Raw genomic sequence first — 26,590 nt, 5'->3', positions numbered from 1 at the left:
GTCTATGGTAAGGGGCTATACTTGTTTTTGTTTCAATAGAGTTGAATGTGCTAAATCAGCAAACATTTTTATATGGGCTCCTTTATAGACAAAATGGCTGACCTTCTGTTTCATTTTTAGTTGTGAGTTCAGAAAAACACTCAGACTCTTTATTTATGATTGAATAGAATTAATAATTCAACCAATTGTATTTTTCAAGACTGATACTTTTCTGCTGAGTTTTTACCCACCCATAAAAATCTTTTGTTTTTTAATATTCAAAAACAGATGATGTTCAGTTAACCAAGTTTTTACTTATGGAATTATATCCTGTAGCTTTGTTTCAGGTAACTCTCCATTAGTTCTACATGGTAGAAAAAACTGAACATCATCAGCATACATAAAGTATGCAACTTTTAGAGTCTAAAAAGGACTCCCAAAGAAGAGAGATATATGTTAAAGAGGACTGATGACATAGCAGATCCTTGAGCCACTCCCAACATATAGTATGCCATGCAGAGCATGTCACCTATCTGAACATGCTACATCCTGTTTATCAAAAATGTGATTGTAATCAATCCAACACAATATCATGGAGCACCATATCAAATGCAGCGAATAAGTCTAATTGTGCAAGATACCTGACTGACCATGATCCCATCTACACATTAAAGTTAATAGCAGAAACTCTGTGTTGTGCTGCTTTTGAAAACTATACTGGTTCAGTTTAAAAATCTCAACCTTACTCATAAACTCATCCAACTGTGTTAACATTATTTTTTGAATATTTTTACCACTGTAGGCAAATTAGAAACTAGGCAGTAATTTTTTAAATCTGATATACTAAGAATAATATACTTTTAAATGGGTCTCATGGTTGCATGCTTCCATTCCCCTGGAATGGAGCCCTCATTTAATGATCTATTGATCATGTTTTTGCCTAGTTATAATTTTGCCTTCTATGCTGTCTTCCTGTGTAAAGGTTCAGCCTGCTGCACAGTCTTTCCTCCACCAGCAGTCCTCGGTGAGCCTTGCTCACTGCCGTACCAGTTTCCTCCTCACTGGTCCCATAATGCCAAACCTTAGCCCTACTTAACCCAGCCTATCCAATACCTCAGTACCTCTTCATTGAATCACCTTGGCTCTCTGACCTGGCCAACCCTGTAGCCTCCAGGCCTTCTGTCTTATCTAACCTTGTGACCTCTGGGTTCCCTGCTTTGCCTAATCCGGTGACTTCCAGGCCTTCTGATTTGCCTATAGGCCTTTGGCCTTCTGCATAATGGTCTCCGGGCCTTCTGCCTCATGGCCTTAAGGCCTTCCATGTTCTCTGTCCTTTCCTGTCCTAATCCAGTCTCATCCTGTCTAGTCCATGTCCTGCCCTTGTCCTCAAGCCCAGCCTATGTTCTGTATCCAGCCCCAGCCTGTGCTCTGTGTCCAAACCCTGGCCTGTGCTCTGTATCCAGCCCCAGTCTATGTCTGCATTCAGCCTCACTCAGTCCCTGTATCTAGCTACCAGTCAGCACCTGTATCTACCTCAAAGCCAGTACCTGCATTCAGCTCTTAGCCATGATGTTTTGCTGGAGTCCTACCAGCCCCCAAAACACAAAAACTCAACTTGTAGGGGAGGGGGCTGACTAGCCAGAAGACCAGCTCCCAACCCGCCCTGCAGTCCTGTACCACCCTGTGGGGGTGATCTCTGACTTTAGCCTGCCAGTCCATGACAATTTCATAGGATACGTCTTATAAAGTTTTTATAATCACAAATAGATATGGATCTAAAACCAAATAAATCAATTTAAGTCCTGAGGCTATCATACTTTCTTTACTGTCTCCACTTTTCTTGTGAGACATTTGTGGGTTGCACTCTTAAAGGACTTGATACATTGCATATCTGTTTCTGAATCAGGGAAAGGAGGAAGGCAGAGATGGTCATTATATGGAGAAAAATGAACAAAAAAGCAGAAAAATTAAACAAATACTTCAGTTCGGGTTCACTAAACACCGAAGGATCATTGCTGGTTGGCAAGTATGCAGATAATGGTAGAGTAGATATAACCCCATTTACAGAAGAGAATATTTGAGTAGAATTAGTAAAACTGAATGTGGACAAGGCCATGGGGGTCTAATGAGATACATCCCAGGATACTAAAGAAGTTCAGAGAAGTGTTGGCAGATCCACTGAAAGACTTATTCAATATATCTCTAGAAATGGCCATGGTACCACAGAATTGGAGTAGGTCTGCTCCCACAAAAATGGAAGCAGAAAAGATGCTGTAAACTACAGTTAGTCTTATCTTAGTGGTGGGAAAATTAATGGAGATGCTGTTGAAGAAAAGGATAGTGAACAATCTACAATCCAATGGTTTGCAGAATCAGAGTCAACATAGTTTTACCTGATGAAGGCTGTGTCACATGAATTTGACAAGGACTAGCACTTGATGTGATTTATCTGGATTTTAGCAAAATTTTTGACACTGTCCCACATACGAGGCTCATGAACCAAAATGAGAAGCCTCGAAATGGTTCTCAAGGTGATAAAATGGATTAAAATTGGTTGATTGACAGACATTAGTGAGTGCTGATAAATGGAATCTACTCTGAGGAGAGAAGAGAGATTGTTATGTTCTGTGTGACTTGAACTATAGTGGGCCCTGGGTTGTGGTAATGTTGACTCCACCCACAAGAAGAAGCCCTGTGGGCACTCGTCACAACAGGCGAGGTACAGCCAACAGTGATCCAAGGAGCAGATCAATAGAATGAGTCCGTAGAGTATGAACTGCAGGCTGGTCCATCTGTAGAGATCTGCAGCGCAGAATAGTCCGGTGAATACCTTCTCTAGGCGTAGCTTGTGCTGGAAACTCCGGTAGTGGTCCGCAGTGCGGGGTAGGCCTGAAGCCTATGGTACAGTTGCACAAGACAGGACGGATCTGGTAGTGGCCCGCAAGCAGGGTAACCTGAGAATCAGTGCCACAAAGGTATAGGAGCAGGTTCCCTACTCACACTGAATCTGTGGTAGAAGATAGACGATCAGATGCTGAGGAAAACCCAGAACTGGAACAGCTGGGGATGTCCGAGGATGGTACAGGAAGTCACGGAATGAAGTAAGGAAGGCAGCAATGGCTCTCCGAGGAACTGATAGCCCTGAGTGCGGCAAGACCCCCGAGGAGCGGGTATCTAGATCATTCAGGTAGGACAGCGAGGCGAAGTCCCAGAATGGCGGAACTAGCAGGCAGGAATCCTTGATAGCTCATATTGCTAGAAGTCAGCTGAACTTAAATATCGTGAGTGGATGACGTCATGTGGTGGGGACGCCCCTGAGGTTCCCACCATGACACGTTTAAGACGGGGGCAGGCACGTGCACGTGAGCCTTAGGTAACTCCGGATGTAAGATGACTGCCGGGAGCGTCCACGCCGTCCCAGGCATGCCATGAGGGTCGATGTGTGGAAGCGGAGGCCGCCATCCTCCCCAGACTCGGACCTGAATAGAGGAAAGAGGTGAGCAGCAAAGGTCGCAGCTGCCTGCGACTGACGGGCGCAACAGAGATAAGTGGAGTGCCTCAAGGATCGGTTCTGGGGGCTTGTATACTTCAATATCTTTTTGAGTGAGATAGCTGAAGGATTAGAAGGAAAAGTTTGTCTTTTCATGGAAAACACTAAGTTCTGCAACAGAATGTACACATCTGAAGTAATAGAGAGAATGAAAAGTGATCTAGGAAAGCTAGAAAAGTGGTCAAAAGATTGGCAGCTGGAATTCAATGGCAAGAAGAACAGAGTCATGCATTTGGGATGCAGAATTTCAAAGGAACCCTATATGATAGGGAGTGAAAGATTAATGTGAATGGATCAGGAAAGAAACCGCGGGATGATAGTGTCTGATGATCTGAAGGTGGCAAAGCAATGTGACAAGGTGGTGGCTAAGGCCAGAGGGATGTTAGGCAATTTAGAGAGAGAGGCATCACCAGGAGGAAAATGAAGGAAAACTGTGTAAAGTTCTGGATATTGTATCTCAAAAAAGGATAGAGACAAGATGGAAACAATCCAGAGAGAGGCAACCAAAATGATGGGGTCTGCACCAAAAGACTTATGAGAAGAGAATGAAAGACCTAAATAAGAATACCCTGGGGAAGAGGAGGACACAAGAGATATGATAAAGAATTTAAAATATCTAAAGGGTATTTATTGTATTTATTTATTTTATATACCATTGTTCCATGTATAGAGTACAACGGGTTACAAAAGTAATATTCATAGTAATAAATCAACAAGCAAGACAGATTATGGAGGTAGTATTCATAACAGGCATTAAAATCTATCAAATGAAATATTCCAATATATTTGACTACGGATCTGGGACATAGGCGACGGATACAGACAATAAAATAAAATTATATATAACAACATTCGCATTTTAATCAGTTCATTATATTGATTCTTACATTCCCTCTCTTGTTAAGTTTATCCCTCATGCTTCAGTAGGTGTCTCTTGTCCTTCTTGTTATTGTAGCTCTCTCTCCATTTTGATGTTTTTATGTTATGTTATAAGCATTTTTGAATAGCCATGTTTTTAGCTCACATTTACATCTTATTAATGATGCATGGGAATCAAGCTTTTCCAGTGTATAAAAGTTGTAGAACTAGGGGATATAACATGAAGCTCCAAAGGGTAGACTCTGTAACAACATCAGGAAATATGTTTTCATCGAAAGGATGGTGGATGCATAGAATGTCCTCCCAGAAGAGGTAGTGAAGGCAAAAATAGCATAGAACTCAAAAGGTAGTGGGATAAACACAGAGGATCCCTAATGGCTAGATAGAAATGAAGAAAAGGGGTAATCTGTGTTAATTGGGGTAACATTCAGGGAATGGCAATAATTACCATTAACAGAAGATACGGGGATAACCTGCATGAAATGACAGTTTCTGCCCTTACTAGAAGGCATTGGTGGTAACCTGCATGGTGTGGCAGTTAATACCCCCAAATAAGCTTGCTGGGCAGACTAGATGGACCATTGGATCTCATTTTCTATGTTACTATGTAAATCGGAGAAAATATTTTTTCACTCAATGCACAATTAAGTTCTGGAACTCATTACCAGAGGATGAAGTAAAGACAGCATAGATGGATTTATGCGCGTAGGCGGGGTTACACGCGCCAGGCCTATTTTAGAAAGGCCCTGCGACATGCGTTAAGCCCCGGGACATGTCTAAGTCCCGGGGCTTCAAAAAAGGGGCGGTCCAAGGGCGGGGCAGGGCCAGAGGTCTCCGGCACAGTGGCCATTTGCCGCTGTGTCAGAGGATCACGTGCCGGCAGGCTGCCCGGAGGCAGGCGCAAGAGGTAAGATAAAGGGGGGGGGGGGGGGGGTTAGAAAAGGGTTAGGGGGTGGGAAGGTTAGGGGAAGGGGTAGGAAGGATAGAGTAGGGGGAAGGGAAGTTCCCTCACAGGCCGCTCCTAAATTGATGCGGCCTGAGAGGGAATGGGGGAAGGCCGCGGGCATCGGTGCGCACAAGATGCACTAGTGGGCACCCCCTTGCACACACTGACCCCCTATTTTATAACATGCGCGCATGTTAAAAAATTGGGCGTCCATGTGCGCGCGCCAGGTAATGCGTGCACATGTACGCCTGCGCGCTTCTTTTAAAATTTACCCCTAAGGGAGCAGAACATGGCGGATGCATGGAACAGCCTTCCATGGAGATGGTGAAGACAAGGATTGCATTTCGGTTCAAGAAAGAAAGGGACAGGTGTAGGATGTCTCTGAGTGAGTGGTAGGGTTTGTAGAGTTGAGCAGATAGTATGGATAGGCAGTCTAGATAGGTTGTATGGAATTTTTCTGCCATTATGTTTCTATGCTTCAGTTAATGACTGTGTTTGAAGTAACTCTAAGTTTTGTTTTATTTTAAAATTTGAATTAATAGACAAAAGCAATACATAAAAAAGGATTAAGCCCCATCCCAATTGTTCACAGATTGCTAAGATAAAAAATATTAGACATATTTAATGAAAAGTATGTGCTGTTCCCTTTGTTTAGTGTCTTATCCATTAACACATATCTTGTTTTCATATAATTTTTTTCATTCACATGCTCTTTTAAAATAGAAAAAATTGTTTTTTAAAATGAACAAGAAAGATGTGAAATAAAATTTAGTTTGAGAGTCCCAATTAGTGAGCTTAAGTGAAGTTGTCGATATTGGGAATTAAATTTGAATCATAAATTAATATTTTCTTCAGTCTTAATATTTTTTCTTTCATAAATCAGTTGACTTGCGGCAATAGATTGGTTTAATAAAACTGGCCTTATTTCTCCACCTAAAAGTTTACCTGTGAGAGCCCCCAACATAATAAAATCAGATTATAAAGGCAATCATATTTACTTGTAATAAATCAAATCTTGCAGACAGCGGTTAAGTCTCCCTCACTGCTCTGGGACAATATCATGCATACATACATCAAAAGCAGAGGTGTCAGAAATACATAATTTCATAAGTTCAGAAAAATTGAACCTACACTTGCAACACCATTATGAGCAGTGAATTTGGAATGTGAACTTTATGATGTATAAAGTGGCTTAGTGCCTACATTTAATAAGTTCCACATGTCAATCCCACAAACATAATGGAATTTGTGGGTGATTTCTTGCCATTAAATGTAGGTTATTGTTTTCTGAAAATAACTTTTCAATGTTCTATCAACGGTATGAACTCTTTTAGCAGCCTGTCCCTCTGTAAACACACAGCACTTTCTTAAAATTAGAGCAAGTGACTAGCCTGTGAAACCAACCCAGGTCCAAGGTCAGCATGCTATTAAATAATACAACTTGCATTGTTTATATATTAGCTAACACTAAGTAATGCGTTACGGAGGACAGTGGTATTGCTAATAATAAAGTAGGTAATGAATTAAGATGATAGTGTTAAAAACTGATAGGTAAGTGACGGGTAAAGGAAATTGGGGGGAGGGGGGGGGGAGCCTGAGGATTAAATTTTCAAAGGAGTTGTACATGCAGAATAAAGGCTTGTACATGCATATGTGCAGCATATATGCACACACCTCATTTTGGAAACATATATCCACATTCACGCGGAAAAGTGCACACAAAGAATGCGGGCATGCTTGGGTTGTATTGGGGCATGGTTTGCAAGTTTGCGCATACTTTACTATTTTCTCAGCGGCATATATGTGAATCTCATCAAGAATGCACAAACACTTTTACATCTGCTATTTATTACACCCATTTCAAACTTGCTTTGTCTTTTTTGACTTGGTGTTTGGTGTGTTGACTTCTCCAGATAAGGGGAAATGGCAACTAGTTAGAAGGGGGAGGTGGGGCAACTGGGAAAATGTTGTCTTTGCCCAGAAGTGTGTTTGTAAAATTATTTTTTTTGTCTGGTTTGTCCTTCTGTCCCATACAAGGTTTCTTCTATTCTTTAGATCTTTCCAGCGAATGGCATGGCATTTCTGGGAGGGGTGTGTGTGTATGTATGGTAACCGGGGCACTCTGGGGCATACTGAGGAAGTGAGTGAGTGTGACAGGAGCAGACTAGGGCATACTGGGTGGATGAGTGATTGTGACTGAGGCAGATTGAGGTATGCTGGGGGGGGGGAGGGGGAGTGTTACTGGGGCAACCTGGAGAAAACGAGGAAGGGTGTTGAGTGAGTGATAAAGAATTAACATTCAAAATGTATATTAAAATCTTATGGATACTAATAACAGAAAGGTTGAGGAGGGAGGGATAACAGAGGAGGATGAGGATGAAGAACCCATTAAAGAGAGTATATAGGACTAGGTTACAGTTTTTGGATCTGTCTGAGTAGCAAATATTGTACAGGAATCCATACTATACTTATACCAGCAGTTAGAGCAGAACCCGCATCCTTCCACCTAGAGAGCCCACACTTTGAAAATATACCTCAAGGTTAACATGGCCCTGGACTTGTTTGTCACTGGCACATTCCAAACACTTCTAGTGGTCATGGCTGGAATAAGTCAGAGACTCACCTCCATATGTATGGGTCAGTTCCTGGCTACATTTCTCAGGAAAGCACATCACTATATAGCTTTCCTCCAGAGAAGACCGCAAGAACAAATTATGACAGATTTCAACTAAATTGCACAGTTCACCTTTGTTTTTTTGGGCTGTCAGTTGCACTAATGTTCCCATAAGGGCAGGTGGGGTGGGGGGTGGGGGGTGGTCAATGAGGCCACTGTCTAGGGATGTGCATTCACATGAAATGAATGGGTAAAATGTAACAAATGGGACCCTATAATAAATCGAAGATGCAGATAGAAATCTAACAGAGTTAGGGGCTTTCCTGTCTTTTCACCGGGTGCCATATATATATATATATGTGTTACGCCCGTCGGTCGCAGACGGCTGCAACCTCTCATGCTCACCTCTTTGTCTTCTGCATCTTCATTCCTTGGACGAATAGTGGCATCCTCCAGCCAACGCTGACCAGCCTGTCATCCCTGGGACGGCATGGGCGCTGCTGACTGCCATCTTGGACCAGGGATCTTTTAGGCACGCGCGCATGGGCTATTCTTGTACACGACATGGCGGGAACCTCGGGGGCATTCCCCCTGAATGATGTCATCCGCCTCCGGATGATTTAGCAAGGATGTCCTTCCTGCTGAATTCCACTCTTCGGACTTCCATTCCAGTTGCTTCATTGGTGTGAAACTCTCTGAGTACCCGCTCCTCGGGGACCCTATCCATCTCTGGCTATCCACTCCTCAGAAGACCACCTCAACGCTGTCAAGCCCACCTCTGTTTCACAGATGCTGCCTGACCAGCTTTCTGAGCCCTTGCCTGCACCTACTCATTTTACAGGTGATCCCCTGTTATGTAGGAGCTTTCTGAATCAATGCTGTATGCATTTTTCATTGTAACCTACTTACTTTCCAGACATAGTGTCCAAAATTACATACATCTTGTCCCTTTTGGATGGAAAAGCCCTGGCCTGGGCCTCACCTCTTTGGGAAAGAATGGATCCAGTCCTTCATGATTTGACAGGTTCCTTGCTCTATTTCGTTCTGTATTTGACGACCTCGCTCGCAAGACTATCGCTAATCTGCACTCCTGCATCTACAACAAGATATCAGACCTTTAACTAGAATGTATTCAAGTTTAAAACCCTATCCTTGGAACTCTATTGGGATCAGGGATGCCTATGTGCCATATTCCTGGAGGGTCTCCAGGCACACATAAAAGACGAGACTCTGGACTCCCTCATCGACTTCACTGGTTGCATTGATTGTCGCCTGCATGAGCAATCCCAGGAGATTAAGGAGTCCAAGAAGTTCTCCTCGGGGTTTCATGATCTCGTCCACCACCGGTTACCCAGACTACTCTCATGCCCAGTATCGAGGAGGAAGAACCCATGCAAATGGGCTGCAGTCACCTATCAGCTAAAGAGAGATGTTTCCGGCAAAGATTAGGCCTCTGCATGTACTGCAGTCAGCCAGGACATGGTGTGCCCTCTTGTCCTATCTGGAGGTCACTCCCGGACCCCCGCTGGACTTTTGGCAAGTCTTGTGGGGGTCAGGAGGGTCCCCCAAGACTTGCCAAAAGCCCCTGGTGGTCCAGCGGGGGTCCGGGAGCGATCTCCTGCACTCGGGCCATCGGCTGCCAGTAATCAAAATGGCGCTGATAGCCTTTGCCCTTACTATGTCACAGGGGCTACCGGTGCCATTGATCAGCTCCTGTCACATGGTAGGAGCACAAGATGGCCCGGGCCATCCAGTGCTCCTACCATGTGACAGGGGCCAGCCAGTGACACGGATACCCTGTCACATGGTAAGGGCAAAGGGTCATCGGCACCATTTTGATTAGTGGCAGCCGACGGCCCGGGAGCGGGAGATCGCTCCAGGGACCCCCACTGGACCACCAGGTACCTGTAAAAAGTTTTTTGGGGGGTCGGGAGGGTGGGAGAAGCTAAGGTATTAGTTTTAAAGGGTCAGAGTAGGTTTTTTGTTTATCGGCTCGGGCGCAGCCGATAAACAAAACCGCGATCGGGCCTGATGAAAAAAAAAACCACATGTGAATCGGAACCGGAATCTGAACCGATTCTGGTTCCGATTCACATCTCTACCAGGTAGTAGCCGTCATTCCCGCAAGCCACCCCCATGCCTCTTCTCCTCATTCACATCCTCTAGATTTTAATGGATCCACAATGTTTATCCCACGCCCCTTTGAAATCCTTCACAATTTTGGTGTTCACCACTTCCTCCGGAAGGGCGTTCCAGGCGTCCACCACCCTCTCCGTGAAGAAATACTTCCTGACATTGGTTCTGAGTCTTCCTCCCTAGAGTTTTAAATCGTGACTTCTGGTTCTGCTGATTTTTTTCTGATGGAAAAGGTTTGTTGTTGATTTTGGATCATTAAAACCTTTCATGTATCTGAAAGTCTGAATCATATTAACCTGGAACTGCTGAGGCAGATAGAAAGATATAGAGATGAGATATTCAGGTACATAGTAGAGAGGTCCCAACTTCAGTCAAGCAGCACTTGTGCTACTTTGGAGAAGCAAGGTCACCTAACAGGAGGTCATCACCTTGGTGTGACAGGAAGTGATCCTGTAGCTAGGACCTGCCATTCAGATGATGCCTTATCCTCTTCAAGGGCATGTGCTCAGGAGGGAAGGTTTAGAATGGCCATTATAGTGGATGATTCACTCATTAGAAATGTAAGCTGGGTGGCTATAGTGGACGTAGGGATTATTTGGTAAATTGCCTGTCTGGTGCAAAGGTCGCGGACCTCATGTACCACCTAGATGAGAGATTGCCTGGGAGAAGCCAACTGTCATTGGTACATGTGTGTACAAATGATATAGGAACATGCAGAAGGGAGGATCTTGAGGCTAAATTTAAGCTCTGAAATCTAGATCCTCTAGGATTGCATTTTCAGAAATGCTGCTTGTTCCAAGCATAGAATCCCAGAGGCAGGCTGAGTTCCAGAGTTTCAATGCATGGATAAGACAATGGTGCAGGAAAGAGGATTTTAGATTTGTTAGAAACTAAGGAACATTCTGGGGAAGGGGGAACCTTTTCTGATGGGATGGGTTCCACCTTAATCAGAGTGGAACCAGGCTGCTGGTACTAACCTTTAAAAGGAAATAGAGCAACTTTTAAACTAGATGATGGGAAAAAGCCAGCAGTCGCTCCGAAATGCATGGTTTCGAATGATGTATTTTTAAGGGATATGAACAAAGCAGGGAAGTTAGGGCATCCTGATACAGAAATTGCATAAATGTTAAAGTAACCCGGGGCCTTTAAGTAAAGAGCAGATAGAGCAAAAAGATCCCAAATTAACCCTGTCAACTGATAAGCAGATTGTTAATACAAACAAAAAACGTGCTGTTATGAATCTGGTACGGATTGTGGACCTTGGCCCGAGGCAGGTCCCCACCATCAGGAGGCGAGGCTGAAGAGATGCAGGGGCCAATGGGAGCTTTGCCACTACCATCCCACATTCCCTGCAGGTTGAGCCTTTGGGTACCGGGGCAGGCTGGTCTTAGATGGGCCCCTGTGAAGACAGGTCAAGATGACATGGATGACTGAAGGTGTGGCGGAGTCCAATCCACGGCCAGAGGAAGGAGACTAGCAAATATCCCAGTCTGGTCCAGAGGTCGGCAGGTGAGAATTGGCAAGGCAAAATACAGTCCAAGAGGTCGGGGGCTGGCGGCGAAACAGCAGGAAGAGGTCCGGTCCAAGGTCAAGAAGCTGGAAGATCTGTCCAAGAGGGAAAAGGAGAGAGACTGGAACAGGAGGGCTGGAAGGAAGGACTGGAGACTGGAAGCTGGGACAGGCAAGCAGGATCAGGAACAGGCAGGCTGGATTAGGAACACAGTAACTGGAGCGCAGTAACAGGAATGCAGTAACACAGGAATGCTGTAACAGGAACCCAGAGCAAAGAGACCTGTTGTCAAGTCATCAGGTGGAAATCTGCTGCGGGTTTAAATAGGGCAAGGGCCCTGAGGTCATCAGAGGAGGCCGGCGGCATCTTCCCGCCGCGGGCCCTTTAAATGCCCGCAGGCAGCACACGCGTGCGCCTAGGGGAAGGACCAGGAGAGGAAGGAGTCGTGGTGTCCCACGTGCTGGCCAGCCTGGGGCAGCCCTGGCAGTGTGGGAGAGATGCCGGCCACGTCGGGAGGAGCAGGGGACTGAAATCTGAGAGCCGGGGACTGGAACGGAGCATTGGAGAGCCGGGGAGGCTGAGTGGGACGGCCCACAGCCGGTGAGTGTAACACATGCTTTGAAATGTCTGTATGCAAATGCCAGAAGCCTGAAATATAAAATGGGAGAATTAGAATATATAGCACTGAATGAAGAGAAGGCATCTCAGAGACATGGTGGAAGAAAGATAACCAATGGGAAACTGTGATAACAGGATACAAATTATATCGCAATGATAAGATGACTCAAATTGGAGGAGGTGTGGTGCTATATGTTAAAGAGGGCATAGAGTCAAACAGGATAAAAGTTCTGCAAGACCAGAAATGTAGTGTGGAAGCTTTATGGATTGAAATTCTATATGAGAAGGGGAATAAAATAGCAGTAGGGGTGTACTACTGTTCACCTGAATAGAATGAACAGATAGATGATGAAATACTAACAGAAATTAGGGAAGCTAACAAAATTAGAAGCACATTAATAATGGGTGATTTCAATTACCCCAGTATTAACTAGGTAAATATCAGTTTAGGACATGCCAAGGAAGCAAAGTTTCAAGATGAAATAAATGACTTCTTTATGGAGCAGTTGACACAAGAGCCGACAAGAGGAGGAGCTATTTTTGATCTAATACTTAGTGGAACACATGATTTGGTTCAAGATGTAATATTTTGGGGGTCACTTGACAATAGTGATCGCTCCTTGTGACCTTGGGCAAGTCACTTTACCCTCCATTGCCTCAGGTACAAAACATAGATTGTAAGCCCTCTGGGGATAGGGAAATACCTACAGTACCTGAATGTAAACCGATGTGATATCTCAGATCAAATGTCGATATATAAAAACAAATAATAATAATAATAATATAATAATAACTTAAACAAGGACATTATGAAAATCTACTTCGATAGCATTTAATTTTCAAAAAAGAAAAGGATAAGAAAATGAGAAAAATGGTTAGGAAAAATCTGAAAGGAGCAACTGCAAAGGTTAAGATTTTACATCACACAGGGACTCTGTTCAAGAATACCTTCTTGAAAGCCCAGAACGGATGTATTCCATGCATTAAAAAAGGTGGAAGGAAGGCAAAATGACTGCCTGCATGGTTTAAAGATGAGGTGAGAGAGGTTATCATAGCAAAAATAATATCTTTCAAAAAATGGAAAAGGGATCCAAATGAGAAGAACAGAAAACAGCATAAGAACTGACAAGTTAGATGCAAAGACTTGATAAGGAAGCCTAAGACGGAATTTGAAAAGAAGCCTGCTAAAGAAGCAAAAATTCCTAATAAAACGTTTTTCAGAAACATTCAAAACAAAAAGTCTGCATGAAGTCAGTTGGACCATTAGATGATCAAGAGGTAAAAAGTGCACTAACGGAAGACAAGGCCATGGCAGAGAGATTAAATAATTTCTGTGCTTCAATTTTTACTAAAGAGGATGTAAGGTAGATACCAATGCCAGAAGTGATATTTAAAGATGATGATTCAGAGAAAATGAAACAAATCTTAGTGAACCTAGAAGATGTAATAGTGCTAATTGACAAACTAAAGAGTAGCAAATCTCCTGGACCAGATGGTATAAATCCCAGGGTGCTGAAAGAACTTAAAAACAAAATAATGGACCTATTATTATTAATCTGTAATCTATCATTAAAATCATCTATAGTACCTGAAGACTGGAGGATGGCCAATATAACCTCAGTTTTTAACAAGGGCTCCAGAGGTGATCCAGGAAACTACAAACTGGTGAGCCTGACATCAGTGCTGGGAAAAATGATTGAAGCTATTATAAAGAACAAAATTGCTGAACATATTGATAGTCATAGTTTAATTGAACAAGCGCAATATGGGTATAGCCTTGCCTCACTAATCTGCTACATTTCTTTGAAGGTGTGAATAATCATGTGCATAAAGATATGACAGTTGATATAGTGTATCTGGACTTTCAAAAAGCATTTGACAAAGTAACTCATAACAGGCTTGAGGAAATTAAAAAGCCATGGGAAAGGAGGCAATGTTCTATTGTGGATTGAGAACTGGTTAAAAGATAGAAAACAGAGAGTAGGGTTAAATGGTCAATTTATTCATTGGAGAAAGGTGACTTGTGGAGTGCCCCAGGAATTTGTACTGGGACCTCTGCTGTTTTACATATTTATTAATAATCTAGAGATGGGAGTAATGAGGAAGATCAAATTTGCTGATGATACAAAACTATTCAAAATTGTTAAAACATAAGAGGACTGTGAGAAATTCTAAGAGGACCTTGTGAGACTGAGCATCCAAATGGCAGATGGCATTTAATAAAGACAAGTGCAAGGTGATGCACATCTGAAAGAAGAACCCAAATTATAGCTGCACGATGTAAGGTTCCACATTGGCAGTCACCACCCAAGAAAAAGATCTAGGCATCATCATCATCATGGACAATATGTTGAAATCTTCTGCCCAATGTTTGTCACCGGCCCAGAAAGCAAATAGAATGCTAGGAATTATTAAGAAAGGAATGGAATATAACCCAGAGAATATCATAATATCTCTGTTTCGCTCCATGATATGACCATACCTTGGATATTGCGTGCAGTTCTGGTCAAAGCATCTCAAAAAAGATACGGTGGAATTAGAAAAAGGTAAAGGTGTTGGTAGACAGCCAAATCACCAAGCTAATAACCATACAAGATAAGATTTGGCAAAGACTGTTCTATCTATTCCTGTACAATTGTCATCAAGATTTGATCCCTCCTGACAGTCTACAAAACACTGTTCATGTTGGGGACCATGAATTCAGTTAAAAATTTGAAACTGTTATCTTGATGAAAATATTAAAAGCTCTATCTTTGAACAGCTCTTTGGACTTTGAAAGAAATAGAAAAGATACAAAGAAGAGTGACCAAAATGTTAGAAGGGATGGAACAATTCTCCTATGAGGAATAGCTAAAGAGGTTAGGACTCTTCATCTTGGAGAAGAGATGATGAGATATGATAGAGGTCTCTAAAATGAGTGGATTAGAATGGGTAAATGCAAATTGGTTGTTTACGCTTTCAAAAACTACAAAGATTGTGGACATGCAATGAAGTTACTAGGTGATACATTTAAGATAAATAAAAGAAAATATTTGCTTACTCAACTCTGGAATTCATTGCCGGAAGATGTGATAAACGTTTCTGGGTTTAAAGAAAGGATTGGTCAAGTTCCTGGAAAAAAAGTCCATAATCCATTATTAAGGTGCACTTGGGGAAAGTCACTGTTTGATCCTAGTATAAACAGCATGGGTGTATTGAACTTAGGAATCCTGCCAGGTACTTGTGACCTGGATTGGCCATGGTTAGAATTAGGATGCTGAGCTTTATGGACCTTTGGTCAAACCAGCCTGACAAATTTTTTGTTCTTATGTTCTTGTTACTGTCAGATGAGGATTTGGTTCATAAGTCAGTTTTGCTGGAAGATAAATTCCAAAATTTTTAGGGGGTCACCTCTACCAGCCAACTTGTCCTTCTTTAACCATTTGACTAATACCTGTAACCCTTTCCTAACCTTTGTACTATCACTCTTCGTATGAGCCCAAGCTCTCTGCCCCTTACCTAGCTGCTTCTTACCTGCACAACCAAGCTCCCCAGTTAAAACACTTTCCAATCTGATAGACTCACCATCAGTGTCCTGCCCCATCTGCTGGTCCCATCCACTGCCAGTGCTTGGACCAGGTTGCGATCCTTGTGTTGTATCACCAACAGATGAACTGGTTCTTTTCCTTGAAACAGGATGGGTTATCTGCTGTTGAGGTTGCTCCAACCTGCCTTTCAGCCAATCCACTTCATTCTGTTCAGTTCCATGGTGGATGGTGCTGATAAGCTTCTCAAAGGCTTCCGCGTCTAGGGTGGTTGTTGATGAGTATGCCTCTTCTGCTTTCTTCCTACCTTGGGCCTCTCCTGTAGCTTTGCTTCTCCTTGTTTTTTGGGGCCATTGGATGATGTTTACCTGCTACTGCTGCTTCTTAGGTTCAGATTCCACTCTGGGTTGCTTTTCTATTGGATGACATTGTGGTGCTGCCTTGAAAGTTCCCAACCTTCCTGAGAGTCACTATGTAGAAAGCAGACTCCCATTCACAGCTGGTGCTTGACGATTCTCCTCCTTCAACAACTGCTGGCTCTCCCTTCCTTAGACCAGTATCTTCTTCTTAGCTGAATACCAGAGCTTGCATCTCCCCTGGCAGTGATTCACTCCATCTACAAATAGGGCTACCAACATATGTGCCATGATTCCAAGATTGGGATGCTTGTTGGGGTGTATTGTTGTGCACAATGACAGTAATTTTCAAACCGGCATGTGATTGCACATTTGCACGCATATGTTGGCCCACACCAAGGGCTGTGGCCATTTTAAAACATGAGTACACATATGTATTGTGCACTTGCTATAAAATAGTCTGGCTGCGCATATATGTGCGCCAAATTTTATGTGAGCACAAATCCTGCTTCTACTGTGTAAATTGGGGGATTTTAAAAGGGGCACGGGTCCACGCCATTCCCAGTTTAGCAGTTAATCTACCAGTTCACCCAGTTAACAGATAGGTCCCCCAATCCCCCCCTGATTTGATAGCCTACATTCCCCCTAGTTACCCCATACCCCTTGAAACCCCTCAGAAAAGGCTTGATCCTTTTATTTTTTAATTTACATGTCATCCATAGCAGAAGTAAAGTTATGTGGCAGGGGATCTGGGTGCGCATCCAGGCACGAAAGTATTTACGTGTACATCTTTAGTTCACATCCCCAAATGCCCATGTCCCACCCAAACACATCGTACCCCTTTTTGAAAACTTTGCAGATGTGCGCGCTATGGGAGATGCTCATGTATCCAGGTGGCCTTTTAAATCCGCTCAGGGCATGAGCCCAGCTTATTTGCGCAGCCCTAATTAATGTGCATTCTGGGCTTTTAAAATTCACCTTAATATTTGCAATGCATGCACACTGTTTGCAAATAGTATGTACAAAAAATGATAAAAAAAAATATAACACTGCATTTTTTTTCTATTGTTTAGTTTAAAAAATGGCATGAAACAACTTAGACATTGTCATTGCCATTGAATATGTTGTTTCAAATGAATGCAATGTCTACTATTTATTTACATGCATACTTTCCAGCTTTTTAAAACCAACCTGATTCAAAAAGAAAACTGCACACATGGGGGTAGATTTTAAAAAAATGCGCATTCGCATACTTTTGTTGGCGCACCAGTCACAAACAAAAGTACGCTGGATTTTAGCAGATACGCGCGTAGCCGCGCATATCTGCTAAAATCCAGGATCAGCGCGTGCAAGGCTGCCGATTTTGGGCAGCTGGCGCGGGCCGAGCCGCGCAGCCTGCCTCTGTTCCCTCCAAGGCCGCTCCGAAATCAGAGCGGCCTCGGAGGGAACTCTCTTTCGCCCTCCCCTCACCTTCCCCTCCCTTCCTCTACCTAACCCACCCCCCCGGCCCTATCTAAACCCCCCCTACCTTTGTCCATGGATTTACGCCTCCCGGAGGGAGACGTAAATCCACGCGCGCCAGCGGGCCGCTGGTGCGCCGAGACGCGACCCGGGGGCGGTTCCGGAGGGCGCGGCCACGCCCCTGGACCGCCCTGGGCCGAAACCACGCCCCCAGGCCCGCCCCCGAAATGCCGCGTCCCGCCCCCAAAACGCTGCGTCGATCGGCCCCGCCCCCGACACGCCCCCGACAAAAAACCCCGGGACTTACGAGAGTCCTGGGGCTCTGCGTGCACCGGCAGGCCTATAGAAAATAGGCGCGCCGGCGTGCAAGGCCCTGCTCTCGTAAATCCGCCGGGATTTACGCAAGCAGGGCTTTTAAAATCCGCCCCATGGTGAATTTTCAAAAAGTTAGGCACATAGAAAATAGCGTATACAGATGTAAATAGCCTCTGCTTGTATATTCTGTATTTTATAAAGGTCAAAAATATACCTGCATTTTCACATTTGTGTGCTCATGTACGTGCAGAAAAAAGGAATGGTCTAGGGGCATTCTGGGGCAGGGTGCTATTTTAGAAGACACATGCATAGATTTACCAACTTACTTGCATAATTTTACACCTGCTAGTAATCTGGCGTAAGTGACATTAAATGTGTTTATTGTGTAGCACTGACTGAGGAGGAGGTCTGGGTGAAGTGGGGGGAGTTCAGGCTGAAGAACCAGGAGGGTCTCGATGATCTAGGAAAGGCCTGGGCTAACTGGTGGACTAATTGGTAAAACTGGTAATTTCTTTGACGTTCACATGTTTTAACATAAACTGACTTATGCGCATAAAGTCCCATATGCGAGTAAGTCCTACTTTATTTTCGTGTAAAATGTATGCGCATATATTTTTAAAATAGGAAGGAAAAGTACACATGTCCAATGCATTGATATGTTCCTTCAATGCATTGCACATATTTGCACATTAGCCTACATGCATGCGTATGCTGTGGGGTAGAGGTACGTGTATTTTATAAAACGTTCATGTATCGTGCGCACAAGTAAATATACTATAGTAAAACTATGTGTGGCCAGATATGCACATATGCTGCTGCATGCAGTTGTTTAAAAGTTATCCTCCCTGTTTATAGATGAAGATTGAATTGTTAAGAGGATTAAAATATGTACCTACTTTAATTCTCCAAATGAGAGCATAAAGTATGCTCATTAGATATATATATGTTTACAAAAAGTTAATTTAAAGTTACAATTTTTTTCCTCCAACTGCAGAAACTTTTTTTTTTTTTACAGCAACTAAAATTACACTCATACTTTTAGGGGCACTAAAACTCCACAAGCACTTTCAACAATCCTGCCCACATAACCCCTGTTTTACTTACATAAATCCTCAGGACCTTTATACTGAAGAGTATTAAAAATGAGCATTAACCTCGCTGTCTGGATAGCAAAGTTAGCTGATGAAACTTATCCAGTGGGGGGGGGGGGGGCGAAGCGAGGGGCAGGCCTGTAAAAGCAGGCAGCGATCGCACCGCTGTGGTGCGATCGCTGCCAGCTTTCGCACCCAATAGCACCACCGAAGTTCCCACAACGTCCACCCCAACTCCGCCCCGACTCTTCTTCTTCCGGTCCAGATGCCACCCTGATTCTGCCCCTATTTAGCTATCGCACGCGAAAAGGGACTTTTCGCGTGCGATAGGGATAGAAAATGACCCCCTTAGACGGATAACTATTACGTTATCCGTCTAAATGGCTTTTGAATATAGACCTCATTATGTTTAATGCTAAAGAGCATTCAGATTTTAGTGAATAAAAGTGTGTTTTACTATGAATCTGCATTATTGGCCATGGTAATGCCCACAAGTTTTACCCTCCAAATCTACAAGATTGGACTTCTATGGCCCAATCACCCTCACCTGGATGAATAAAGAGCTCACTGCAGACCAAATGACCATCCCTCCCACATCCCCGTCCCCAAGTTGCTGCACTCCCACCCAAAAGCTGCTACAGTTTTCCAAACCCTAATGTCTCCCCTCCCTTTCCCATCAGCGCCCTTTTGCCAAGTCCTCCCCTCCCCCACCTACCCCATTCAATGCCATAGAAAATTTGTTGTGGGCAGGAGAGATCTCTATTTCCTCCTGCCCTACTCGCTTTGATGCTGAAAATTGTGACAGCTAACCTGATGCTTTCCTTTGCCCTATACACATGCCAGGAAGATGCTCAGCGCATAGGTTATTTAACCCACAGTGAGTCTTTTATCCACTCGAATAAGAGAGAGGATCATCCTATGGAGGACCCGGGGGGGTCAGGGCTGGGACAAACACATTCGCCTACTGATGTTCTTGCAATAAGTTAATGACATCTGTCTAGATGTAGTTAGTTTTTTATGCTAGCTCATAGGCTTCCTGAAAATTAAATATTAATAAGCTGCTTTGCATGAATTGGCTATTTTGCTTAGCCAATGAGGATCCTATACACGTAATACAAGGACAATTCTATTTATATTTAATTAATGGACTTAATAATGTATAAAAATAATAGTAATAGTATTTAGTATATTATTAGTATACTATTATTTAGTGGGACTATTCTATATGCTCTTAATTATGTCTACTGATTTGTTCTAAAGTTTGCCATATTTCATCTTTTTGAAAAGTAGGTTTATAGCAAGGTTTCTCAACAGAGCTTGTACACAAAAAATCTAATAAGCAGAAGTTCCTAATGCCCATTCATTTCTAGTTTTCTTTGTGCTTCCCCAACATTAGGAAATATTGTGCTCTCATTTTATGACATCGATTTTTCTCTTCTGTGGAGTTATTTTGAAGATTTTTCAGTAAATTTAATTCTGAGATGGTATCACTTCTATTCTTTAAGGCATATACTTTGATATGGAAAAATAAATAATGAGAGGATGAAATCAGATAAAACAAATGAAATCCAGGGACATTTGCATGTTAGACAAGGAGTGCTTGAAGCTCTTGGATGATATTTGAAAAGATTAAAACTGATGAATTGAACAAACAAAAAAAATCAAGTTTACGATGAATATACAGACTAAATAAAAAGGGATGTCTCAGATATGGCTGAGGATAATCAGGTGTTGATCTGTATTGCCAAAACAGTTTTTTTTAATTCTATGTCTATGGCAAAATACTTTTCAAATTAGAGCTCTAAGTCTTGGTACCTAATATTGTCTGATATCATGGTGGTGTGACAGGGGTCCAAACGTCTGCTCCTGCTCCTATAAGCTTACTCTGGTATCTAGAGTTTGGACAGAGTAAAACAATTCTCAGCTGGGAGTTTAATCAAAAGCGGGGAATGTGCCTAAGATTCAGACAATGGGCAGGCACTTATATTTCTGCCAGAATTCTGGCTGAGATTATTCTGCAGACAGAGAATAGGATTTGAAGCAGTGAGACTTTGAATGCCTTCTAATTTTACACACTGGTAACTCAAAATCAACTTTCCTTGAGTTCAGAACTATTGAGAAGGGCTTCCAGAGAGTCAGCAGCATGTGACTCACTGTGAGCCAATGAGATCCTCATTTCCTGAACCAGGAAGCAGCCAGAGTATCTTCATGAACTCTGAATCTAGAGAAAGCAAATCAATTGAGTCTGGCTTCCTGGAGCGGATGTCATAGAGCATGGACTGGTGGGATGCCTAGCATAAAGGTTTATTTAGGACATTGATTTTGCTGCTGACCTAAAGAATAGTCCAAGCGAATTAATTTCTGGGCTCCAATGATCCAGTTAGCTATTCCTGATATCACACTAAGGAGATTGTTTTTGATTGGAGTCAGACTGAACTTTTTTTTTTTTTTTTTAGCCAGGCACACAAAGGAAGATTACAAGTCAGCTTCTCAACTCATTGCCATTAGAAAGAGTTTTTGTTATTTTTTGCCTAGACTGTTACACACTGATATTGTTTATCTCTATATATTTTGCTTTTTTTTTTTTTTTTAAATAATTATTGTTTATTGTTCTTATAAATATTTTATTATTCTAATATGCTTTTATTCACCCCTCCTTTGTTTAAAATTGAATAAATAATTTTATTGTATTTCTGGCATTGCCTTTTTCCTGCTTTGGGGAACCAGTGGTTTTGGACTGGAAGGAATGTGGAAAGTGGGGGGAGTGAAGCTCATTTGGCTCTATCTAGCAACCCACAATTGCCAACCAGTCCTCCCCTATGACTGGCACTAGTGGGGTTTTCTTTTGTTATAAGCTTCTCCTCTCCCTTGGCAGAAGTTCAGCTGTTTTACCTGAGGAGAGGGCACTGCAGTAGCAATGTACATTTTTCATCCACAATACCATCCCAAGAATAGGCAGTCAGCCATCTTGATTTCAAAATGACAGCTTGCAGCTTCCATGGCCATTGCTGCCTATAAATGTTCTAGCTCACCACTTAATGAGACTGTATATTATTTCCTTTTTTTAAAATCTTATTTACATCTAGAAAATGTTGGGGGCCCAATATTTTCCTTCTACTCCTTTGGACTTTTACCTCATTTGCAACTGGAGTTGGGATCTAGCACTATGAACTTCATTCAAACTACCCTGAGGTTTTTCCCCTATTTTGTATCTTCTTCCAGCTAACCTAGCTCAGTTATGTCAACAACCGTCCATGGCCATGGGCTAGGGTTCTTTCCAGAACTCTGAAATAATGATTCCTAAATCTAGCTACTTGCTGTTTCTATTGTGAGATTAATGGGATTTCTCTCCCCCCCCTCCGAACTGTGATTTTTGTTTTCCCACTATTGTCAGCCCTGGCTGACCCAGAGAGTAGAAGGCCTGACCTACGAATCAAACCCAGGTCTTCTACATGTTAGACCATAGTATTACTACCAAGCTACTGGATCAACCACTGGCATTCTAACTAGGATTTTTGCAAGTTATGATATCTATTATTGGACCAACACAAAAGATGTTTGGGAAAATGAATGTTGAAGACTATATGAGGGTAATTTTCAAATGCATTTCTTTGAAAACAGAAATTGGGGCTTTTTAAAATTGCATGACTGACTGCAGGCAAACTTATGTGTGTATGTCATATTCTCTCATACATTTACCCAAGCTATGTGAAGGCATTCCTGGGGGCAGGGATGGAATGGAGTTTTCATGCACATAATATGGGTGGAGGAGCCCAAAGTGCAATATTATGGTGAAAAGTAAAGGTAAGGAGGCAATATTTAATGTCCACCAGTTTATGCTGTTTATGAAATAGATTTATTATAGTTTCATAATAAATCAATTCAGTACTAGAGAACTAGTTGGTGATGCTCTGACATGGACCGCATTTCAGAAAACTGCATCAGGAGGAACCAAATCTACAAAAAGGAGATGTAAGTTAAAAATAAAACTAAAGAAGTGGACTAAAAGCAACAAGACACATCAGCAGGTAAAAATCATACAGAAAGGAGTAATTAAAAAGTTTTCACCAAATGTTTGAATCAACAAATAAAGCATAATAGTGAAACCCTTTCTGAAAAGAAAGAGGAGACATACTTAGAATTATATAAAAATTATTACAAAAACAAAATGGAAACAAAGAAGAACAAAGCTTACCAGAATTTTGAATATGCATGTATATGGAACAGCATGGCAACAAAAACAAATTATAAAGGGTTTAAATAGCATTGCAGAAAGGCACCAAACACAAATCATAATACGAGACCTGTCAATCTTGTAAACATCAGAGGAAATGTCATGGGGAATGTCAAAGGGACATCAAATTAACAGAAGGAGAACATCAGAATAATCAGAAGGGGAAAGGTTTTTTACATTTATTAAATTTATTTTAAATGTGGAAAATTCAGAAAAAAATAAACAGAAAAAAAAAATCAGAAAAAGACAGTCCAATCTATATCAGCATTAAACCTGTGTGGGGACAAAGTGCTAAGAGTATATATCCATCTAAGTTCCCACTGAAGTAGTGTCTGAGAGTGATCGCTTTCTCCAGATGAAGGGGACACTTTTCAATAATAAAAAAACACAAATCCTCAGGCGTGTCATGCCTCTAATCACTGTTGAATGAAAGGAACATTTTCATGAGAGTGGCGTGGACAGGATAAATGTTCATTGATCTGGTTGCGAACCATTCAAATGGTTTTTACCAATATAGGGAAGGGAGCAGGGGCAATAGACCATATAGACAATAGCCTGGAGAAAACCTTAACTGAACAGGTTTGTGTAGAGAAGGATGCTTAAAAGTGGAGATGGTAAAGGAAAAAGGACATGCTTTGCATTTTCCACAAGGAGAGTGTCCAGAATGTAAAATAGGTATGGAAGCAGGTTCACAATATTCAGAGGACACCAGCAAGTCATGCAAATTGCATCCACAGTGGAAAGCAAAATGGAGACTTTCCTGAAAAACTAGAATAAGCTGTTAACAGTGGTGTTGGATAATGTTCCAGATCTGACAGCAAGGAGTAGAAAAGGGGAGCACACAGGTGAAAAAGTCTGAATCGACAGGAGGGGACATCTTGAAAGCATGTTTAACGACTTGGGGTGGGTAGCCACAGGATAAAAAAATTAGTGAACATAGAATTTGCCTGGGCAAGAAACTCATCATGAGCAAAGCACACCCTTTGTAGTTGAAAGAACTGTCCTACCGGGATATTATCCCTTGAAGAACACGGATGGCAATTTCTATAAGAAAGGAGCATGATTTTATCTGTAGGCTTCTTGAAAAATGTAGTCTTAAAGCTGCCATTGGTAAGAGAAATTGAAATGTTCAAAAAGGAACTGCTTCAGACTGGGCCTAAGCCTCATCTGCGGATCACATCTGTACAGGGTAAATGGGAGCTGGGGAGGATCCTGCTCCAGGCATTTTTCCAGGAGGGGGTATGGGAAGCCTTGGGATCCCCATTTCTTTTTTTTTTTCTGCTTCCTTTTTTTTTTATGTTTCTTTTGTTTTTTCAAAAACTAAAAAACTAAATAAATATTTGCAGTGTGTAACAGATTGGTAGTGATGGATTTTCAAATATACTGGTCTCAAAGCAATTATCACATATCATACATTTACCACATTTATACTGCCCCCACTGTCTAGCCTCAACGGTCTCTATCACACTGCATAATGAAGAAACCAACTGGTCACGTAAATTACAAGGCTGAGTTCATGCAAAAATAGGAATCTATTTGAATTTCTCATGAATAATCAAAACATTTCAATACTGTAAAATTAGATTTTGTACTTCATATTATTGGGATATCATAGACAACACCAAATCATCCAATCCATTGAAGCATGTTGTTTAGGATAAAACAGCAACTCCCTATTTACATATTAAGCACATTTGTATGCATCTTTTATCACTTAGGTTGGTTATCCTTTCTGAGTACATTTCTGGATCACAACTGATGCTTGACTCTTTTTTATATTCATCCCACGATGAACACACATGCCAAAGTCTCAAAAACTGACCTATAGGAATAGTATGTTGTAAATGTTGCGGAAGATTATTGGTGAAATGCAATAAAGAATTCCTATTTGTATGATTTAAAAAACTGTGATACATATTTTTCTATCCAACTTCTATACTAGAAGATCTAAAAAGTTTATCTGTGACATCCTACTATGGAATATATATTGTAAGTTGCTATCCAAAGGGCCAGATTTTAATTCCTACGCGCGGGTGTAGATTTGTGCGTGCAACCCGGTGCACTCAAATCTATGCCTGATTTTATAACATGCACGCGCAGCTGTGCACATGTTATAAAATCCGGGGTCAGCATGCACAAGGGGGTGCACACTTGTGTACCTTGCACTTGCCGAGCCCTAGGGGAGACCCAGTGGCTTTCCCTGTTCCCTCCGAGGCTGCTCCGAAATCGGAGCAGCCTCGGAGGGAACTTTCCTTCCACCATCCCACCTTCCTCGCCCTTCCCCTACCTAACCCACCCCCCCAGTCCTATCTAAAACCCTCCCTGACTTTTATTTTTCAAGTTGCACCTGCCTCTGGGCAGGCTTAGGTTGTGCGCACCGGCCACGTGCTGGTATGGGATCCCCCGGCCTAGAGGCTTCTGGCCACGCCCCCGCCCCAACCCAGACCACCCTCACTCCACCCCTTTTTTCAAACCCCGGGTCATACGCTGGATTTACGCACATAGGGCTTTTAGAATCTGCCCCAAAAGCTTTAACTAACCAGAAAATCTTTGAAACTGGAATGATGAAACAGTCAAATGAAAAAATATCATCAATAAAACAGACCCAGTATTTGTGAAGAATAAATGATACCTCAAACTGCTCTGCAGAAGTGAATGCGATAAGTATGAACTGTTTGGTATGATGAGCAATTTCCTATGGTTATAATGTAGGATACAATAAGAACATAAGAAAATGCCATACTGGGTCAGACCAAGGGTCCATCAAGCCCAGCATCCTGTTTCCAACAGTGGCCAAACCAGGCCATAAGAACCTGGCAAGTACCCAAAAACTATGTGACAGTTCAGCATTCTAACAAGTCTATTACCCCTTAGAGAAGCTGCATTCAGTGAAACAAAGGCCTCATGTTGGGGTGTTTATAAGAAATTGTTTGAAATTCAGCAGCTGACAATTAGTTATATGCAAATGGCCTGATTTTAAAAGACCTGCGCGCATAAGAAACGGGGCTAAAATGCATGACTGTGCCTTGCACGCACCACATGCATTTTAGAATGGTCCCGGCCACATGTGTAACCTCTGCTATGTGTAGAAGTGCCAGGCCCTGCAAAAGGGGCAGGCCGGGGGAATGGGAGGGGTGGGTTGAGTCAGGGGGTGGGCCGGGACAGCACTATTAGCCGCTGTCCCAGGGTAGAACGCCAGCAGCTGGCTGGTGCGCAGAGATTACTTCTGTGCTAGAAGAGCAGTAAGTAATAGAACAAAAAAAATGTGAGTAGCTAGGAAGGGGTAAGGAGTCAGGGAGGTAGGGAGGTAGGGATGTGCATTAGTTTTCAACGAATGTGCAATCTGCAATGCATAAGTTGCAGATTGCATAAGTCCC

The sequence above is a fragment of the Rhinatrema bivittatum genome, chromosome 1 (assembly GCF_901001135.1).
Source record: "Rhinatrema bivittatum chromosome 1, aRhiBiv1.1, whole genome shotgun sequence".
Lineage (NCBI taxonomy): Eukaryota > Metazoa > Chordata > Amphibia > Gymnophiona > Rhinatrematidae > Rhinatrema > Rhinatrema bivittatum.
This window is presented reverse-complemented; position numbering follows the sequence as displayed.